Here is a 6,628-nt window from a genome sequence, read left to right as displayed (position 1 = left end):
TATATTAATTTCATATTATACATTAAAATATAAAATTTATAAATATATATATTTTCACAAATCACATTAAAATAAACACACAATCTTTAAAATAAAAAGAAACAGATTGTGTACCATCTAAACTCAGTTGTTCAATATCATACTTTGGAGAATCCTAGTTTAAATCAGATCCATCAATTTGTACATGCATAAAATGAGATTCAGGAAGTACAAGTGACTTTATAAAGTTGCTTGGCTAGGTGGAAGCCAGAACTCCTGAATTCCAGTCCAGTTTTCTAAGTCATAGAAATGTAGATGGGAAAAGCTTTCTGGGTGATTAAATTTATCTGGAATTTAGTTTGGGGAATTTGGGGAGATGAGATTGTTTGGAAATAAAGTTTGAGAAGATTATGGAGGACCTTAAATATTAGATATAGCAGTAGAAACATCTCTCTGGGCTTCAAGGTCTTAACCCAGGGATCTAAGGAACATCTAAGGTTGTACATAATGTTTAGAGGATTTATGCCTTTGGATATTTGGGATGGGAGTGGGGAGATTCCTCCAAAGAGGTTAACAACTACTGCTCTATTTGTTTCTCAAATAGAAGGAAAATTTATTTTAAGAAGATCACCATGGTGCAATCTGAGAAATAAAGTGGAATGAGGATGCCATAAAAGATAGAGACCATGAGGTAGTCCCAGCAAAGGTTGTCTGAACAGGGCTGTAGAGAGTCATTCTTTCAGGATGGACTTAGAAACCTGGACTCAGATAACAATGAATCAGGTAAAACTGACTTGCATTTTCTTCATTTATTTTCTGAGGACAACCTAATGGAGCCAAATTGTTGAGTGAGAGTTATATAATATAAATATTACTCAAACAAGTCCTGATTTCTGTGTGTGGTTGTGTGGGGAGAGGGGGAAAGGAAGAACAAAAGGTAATAAAAGAAGGGGTTCCTGCACTATTGGAGAGCTACTGATTATGCTATTAGATTGTGCATGTGGGAAGGAATGTTTTCTGTTACTTTTGCTCGAGGTTTATTAATTTTAAAGTAACTGTTGGCACTTACCTGTGTGAGAGTACTGTGGTGCCTCAAGAATGAGAAATGTATTTAATGAACAAAGCAGCCCCCATGCAGGCACTGTGCTGGGTGGTTTTATAGGTTACTTTCCATGGTCATCACAACTGAAGAGAATTAAAATGAGAGATATCAATCCAGAGAATTGAATATTGAGCAATGCAGAATGAAGATTTATTCATTTGCTTACCAAATGTGTATTGAGCATCTATTATGATCGTGGTGCTGATGGGCACAAAGACCACAGGAAATGAAAAGTCATAGTTCTTATCCTTAAGAAAGCCACATTCAGTTAGAAATAGCAAAACAAATACTTTCATTTATGTACACACATACATGAAAACATTGTATTGCAAGTTCAATTAAGAAAGAAAAATAATCATACACTTGAAGATTAATTATATACCATTTTGTTATAATGTTTTTATGGAGGAGCCAGTGCTCCCCCTGCCTCTGGAGATCATTATCCTAATTTTTTATTGCAGTTTTATTGAAAACCTGAAAAAAAGACTACACAAGGGATGATATAGAAGAACGAACACAGAGGGAGATAGCCACTTTGGAATTTACTGATGAATGAGATAGCCTTTACATTGTATAAATGCCTCTGCATGTAGCTCAGATTGTTACCAATGGAAGGTCACAATTATTTAATATTTTGGAGATGGCATCTATGTTCAAGAGACTGCTTCATAAAAACTGGCTCTCATAAATAACAAAGACATGGTCTGCTTCAGAAATTGAAATTGAAAACTGCAATATGACTGTAAGTGGCTAAGAGTAAGAGAAAATAAAAGATGGAACATTCAAGAAATCTATTTTTGGATGGACTGTAATTTGGGAAACACTGATGAAGCATAATACAGAAAACAATAGATGAAACATAAAATTTAGATTGTGGCTGGGAAACTAAGGCAAAATGTCAGCCTAGAAAAATCAGAAATAGAAGAGAAACTTGTGCCTTTTGACTTTGTAATACAATATAGAACTCACTTTTTGAAAAAAATGAAACAAAATAATCCTCTAATTTATTAAAACTTGGTATTGCATTTGCATGAAGTTAGAGTAGGAGTTTAAGAAGTCAGCAAAGTGGAATTTACCCCCTCAGATGATACTGATTTGAAATAGAAAAGAAAATCACTTCCTTTTACTTAACATCTCTTTCTGGAGTTGTTTATCAGGGCCCTTGTCAGTAGAAAAGAAATTAAATAAGTAGATTAGCCAGGTGTGGTGGCTTGCAACTGTAATCCCAGCTACTCAGGAGACTGAGGCAAGAGGATTGCCTGAGTCCAGGAGTTCAAATCTGCAGTGAGCCACGATCATGGCATTGTAATCCAGCCTGGGTGACAGAGTGAGACCTTGTCTCTTAAGAAAAAAAAAAAAAGTAGTTTACATGGTGCAGCTCCTCCTTAGATATAAGATATCAAATACCCCAATGACCCTTTTTAACTTCTTAGTAATAGCTTTAATAACTTTCTCAAAAGTGTCAGTTAGAGCTGATCTTCTGGGTCTCTATCCGCATAATTGCAAAAACAAACTTTTTTAATGAGATTAACAATAACGTCAAGCTTAATCTGTTGATAGCATGTACACTGGTTAGCCATTGCTACAAAGCAAACTCCCCCCTAATTCAGTGGTTAACAGCAATAATAATTTACTATTATAGCACTATAGCTACAGATCAACTCTGGGTTGGGTGCTTTAGGTGGGGTTTGCCTGGGATGGCTCTGTTCCACGTGTCTCTCATCCTCCCCGTGGGACCAGTGAACTGGCCTCGATAAACATTTTTCATGGTCATGGTAAAGGGCCAAAAGGCAAGAGGAAGACATACATGGCCTCTGAGGGCTTTAGCAGATCATAACTTCCCCACTCATTGTACTAGTGACAATTTAAGCCACATGGCTAAACCCAAAGTGAAAAAGTGTGGAAATAGGTTTCCTCTATATAGTGAAGAGACCTACAGTTGTATGCAAAAGTTATAGATACACGGGAGGGTAAAGACTTGTGGGGGTGGGGTATTAATGCTGTCTCTCTCACTGTGCAAGGATGACAGAGATGTGGATATAAATTTTAGCCCTATTGTTTCTAATTAAATGTGTTGGAGAGGTTGCTTAATCTTTCTGAATCTTCATTTGTTCATCTCCAAAACTGGAGTAATGAAATGTTCAGATGATGTTGGTAAAACTGCTGGGACTTTAAGTCATCCTTTTTCTTTTTCCTATTCTGTATGGATGGCCATATGTCTGCTGTCATCACATTCTTGCAATGATGCCCATGCACACGTTTTATGCTGCTCCGGATTGCCTCTATCACCTTTCAAAGATATGTTCCTGACAAAAAAGGAAAAGTGAATGAGGTGGAATTCTTCTCCAGTGATGTAGTGTCCAATAATGCAAACCTGGGTAGGTGGGAGCATTTCTCTCTTGGTCTTGGGAATGACTATCAACACCATATTAATTTTTTTCTGGCTCATGCTCTCACCCAGAAATATGAAGGATTTACTTTACTGGAATAACTAGTGCTTTTCCTTTGTACCTCCAATAGTTAACATCAGAATACTATTTAATATTGACAGTGACATCTTTGTTTGGTCCACTGTGAAGTCTACGAGGGCATCTACAACTGCATGGAGGATTGCATTAGGAAGGTATCCTAGAAAGGCAGTAAGGAACATAAGCTAAGTAGCTAAATGCATCCTATATCTTATGTCGTTTAATCCTCAGGTTCATACTGTTATTTTTCCCATTTTATAGACACATACTTTAATGCTTAAACAGGCTAGGTATCTTGCTTAAGGTCATATAATGTAATTTTAAGTTGTAGAATCTAGTTTTAAATGCAGATCTAATTCTTACCTCTATTATTAAATACCTTTTTTTTTTGAAAAAAAGAAAAAAGCAACAGTATTATAATTGGGAGCTGCATTCCTGATTTAAGATTTAGAATTAAATAGCCATGGATATAATCTTTTTTTGCCAAAACATAAAAATACAACAGCAAAGACATCTAAAATAATTGAAAATATTACATATTTTGTGTTCTCGGAAATATGTTTATGTTGTACACATAAGTCTCCAACATATCATTAAAGGTACATATTTCACATAATAATTCAGCTTCACAATATATTTCACCTGTCATCAACCCACTAACTCTGGTGAATGTCAGTTGAACATTTGAGTCACAATAATTTTGCTCACTTTTGAAAATATGTTAAGGCCTTTTTTTGGAAATGATTTGAGTGATCCAGTACTGTTTTAAAAGTAGTCTGGGGAATTCTCAGCTGACACTTTCCCTTTAGCTTTATAAATTTTCCTGTAGCAAGCAGAGGCCCTCTAAGTTATTTGCTTGACCCTAAATTGTGCTCCATGTTGAGATCATTCTTTTCCAAAATAGTGATTGACCATCTAAAGGTTTTAAGGTCTGGCTGAAGATTTAAATGATGAGAATCTAGTAGAAGAAACATCCTTCTAAACTTACTCACTTTTAAAATCTTTCATTCTTTGCTTTCCAATATGTCTCTTTTAGTTCCTCTCCCACACCAACTGCTCATTTAAATAAGTCACGAAAGTTGAGTATGAGATCTTAATGGGGAAGTTATATGAAGGCAGATTTTATGAATATGAGCTTTCTCTTAGACCAACTGGCAGCCTCTCAGATAATTTTCCTTTGCTTTCCCAAGCAATTGCCCAACATAACTCATGCTGTCTGTAACACACCAACAAACAGGCAGGCAAAGTTTATAAAACATGGAGATATACAGAACAGTAGAGAGTGGAGAAATATTAGTATTCAAAATATACCAAACATAGGAGTGAGTTGGCTACCACAATTGAGAACCAGGTAAGTTTCCTAAAAGCAAATAGGGAAAACTTGTTTTCTTCTTGGATGTCATGACACCACTGTCCTGTTTTTCATTTGTCTCTCAGGCCACTACTTCTTGTTATCTTTGCATTCTTCTCCTTAATCTGGCCTCTAAATGTAGGAGCTTTTAGGACTTTGGCCTGGACTTTTTTTTTTTTTTCCAATTTACTTTACATTTACTTTATTAGAAAATCTTGCCCTCTAACAAACTTTTATGTGTCATTTTTATTCCAACAAGTTAAGCATTTTTTTTTCTATCTCTACCTTGAGTTTCAGATCCATATATACAACTGCTGACTTGGTAGCCCCACCCAGATACCTCACAAGCATCTCAAACTCAACACATTTGAAACTTTAATCAGCCCCCTTTGGTTTGTGCTATGTTAATAAATGCTAACTCCATCCACCTAGTTGCTTGTGCCAGAATCCCTGGAGTCATTCTTTTTATTTATTTCCTCTTTTAAGTCAGTAATTTAAAGTTTATTCTAGCTATAATGCATGCTCCTCTGGCATGCTTCAGAGTCCATTGCTAAGATATTCTGTTGTACTCATCTGTCTGATTTATGGATCTATGAAATTTCTGGCACTAGGACATCATTTGAGTTTGGGCCATATAGCAGTGATAAAATGAGTAGAATAACTTTAGAAACAATAAAAGCAAGAGAACACTGTGATTCTAAGATGAATGCTCCCATTATTATTTAATGTTTGAGTGATAAATTAGAATCATTCACATTTAAATATTATTTAAAATTTAACATTATGCTAATATTTGGATGATGAATTCCAGTTATAATGCAATATTGTGTCAAAAAGAATATACTGCCTTGATAAGGGCTGTCATTGGGGCCTATAATTGTCGTTTGCCAATCTATAACAGGCCAAATGTTTAAGTTCCTTATCAGTGGCTTTAGTGCTATGATCTATACTTTTCCTCTGATTTTTCATCTTCCCAGTGTGGATGTCTGACCAAACTCCAGGGTAGTGGAAAGAGTGTCCTTTTGCCTCATATCATCTTTGCTGAACACAAGTGCTTAAGTGGATGGCAGTTTGAGAGGGGTGGGTCAGAGCTGAGAGCAGTAGAGGGGAAGTAAAGGATACTCTGGGAGTCATCTTAAACGTTTCCTCCCTCAGCTCACTCTCCACATCCAACCAATCACTCGCCCTGACAAAAGAAAACTCAAACACACCTGGTCTCTCTACTCCACTAGCCTCCATGATCTTTTCCATCGTTAATAGCTTAACCATGTTAACCATCATTAAGAGCTATCTAGGGGGTCTTCCCTCTTCCACTCTTTCCCACCTTGAACTTATTCTCTACACCACAGCCAAAGTGAGCATAAATCAGAGAAAGGTGGAGCAAGATGGTGGAATAGAGAGCTCCACTGATCATCCTCCATGCAAGGACACCAAGTTAACAACTATCTACACGGATAAAACACCTTCATAAGAACCAAAAATCAGGTGAGCACTTATACACCTGGTTTTAACTTTATAATGCTGAAATAGGCTCTAAAGAGATAGACAAAGCAGTCCTGAATCGCTGCCACAAACCCTTCCTTCCCCTTTGGTAGCAGCAGAGTGGGGCAAAGAGTGTTTCTGGGCACTTGGGGAAGAACACAGCAATTGTGAGGCACTGAACTCAGTGCTGTTCTGTTAGAGCAGACAGTAAAACCAAGATCAGACTTAGCTGATGCCCACCCACAG

This window comes from Mandrillus leucophaeus, unplaced genomic scaffold (assembly GCF_000951045.1).
Source record: "Mandrillus leucophaeus isolate KB7577 unplaced genomic scaffold, Mleu.le_1.0 Scaffold75, whole genome shotgun sequence".
Lineage (NCBI taxonomy): Eukaryota > Metazoa > Chordata > Mammalia > Primates > Cercopithecidae > Mandrillus > Mandrillus leucophaeus.
Note: the sequence above shows the minus strand (reverse complement) of the source record.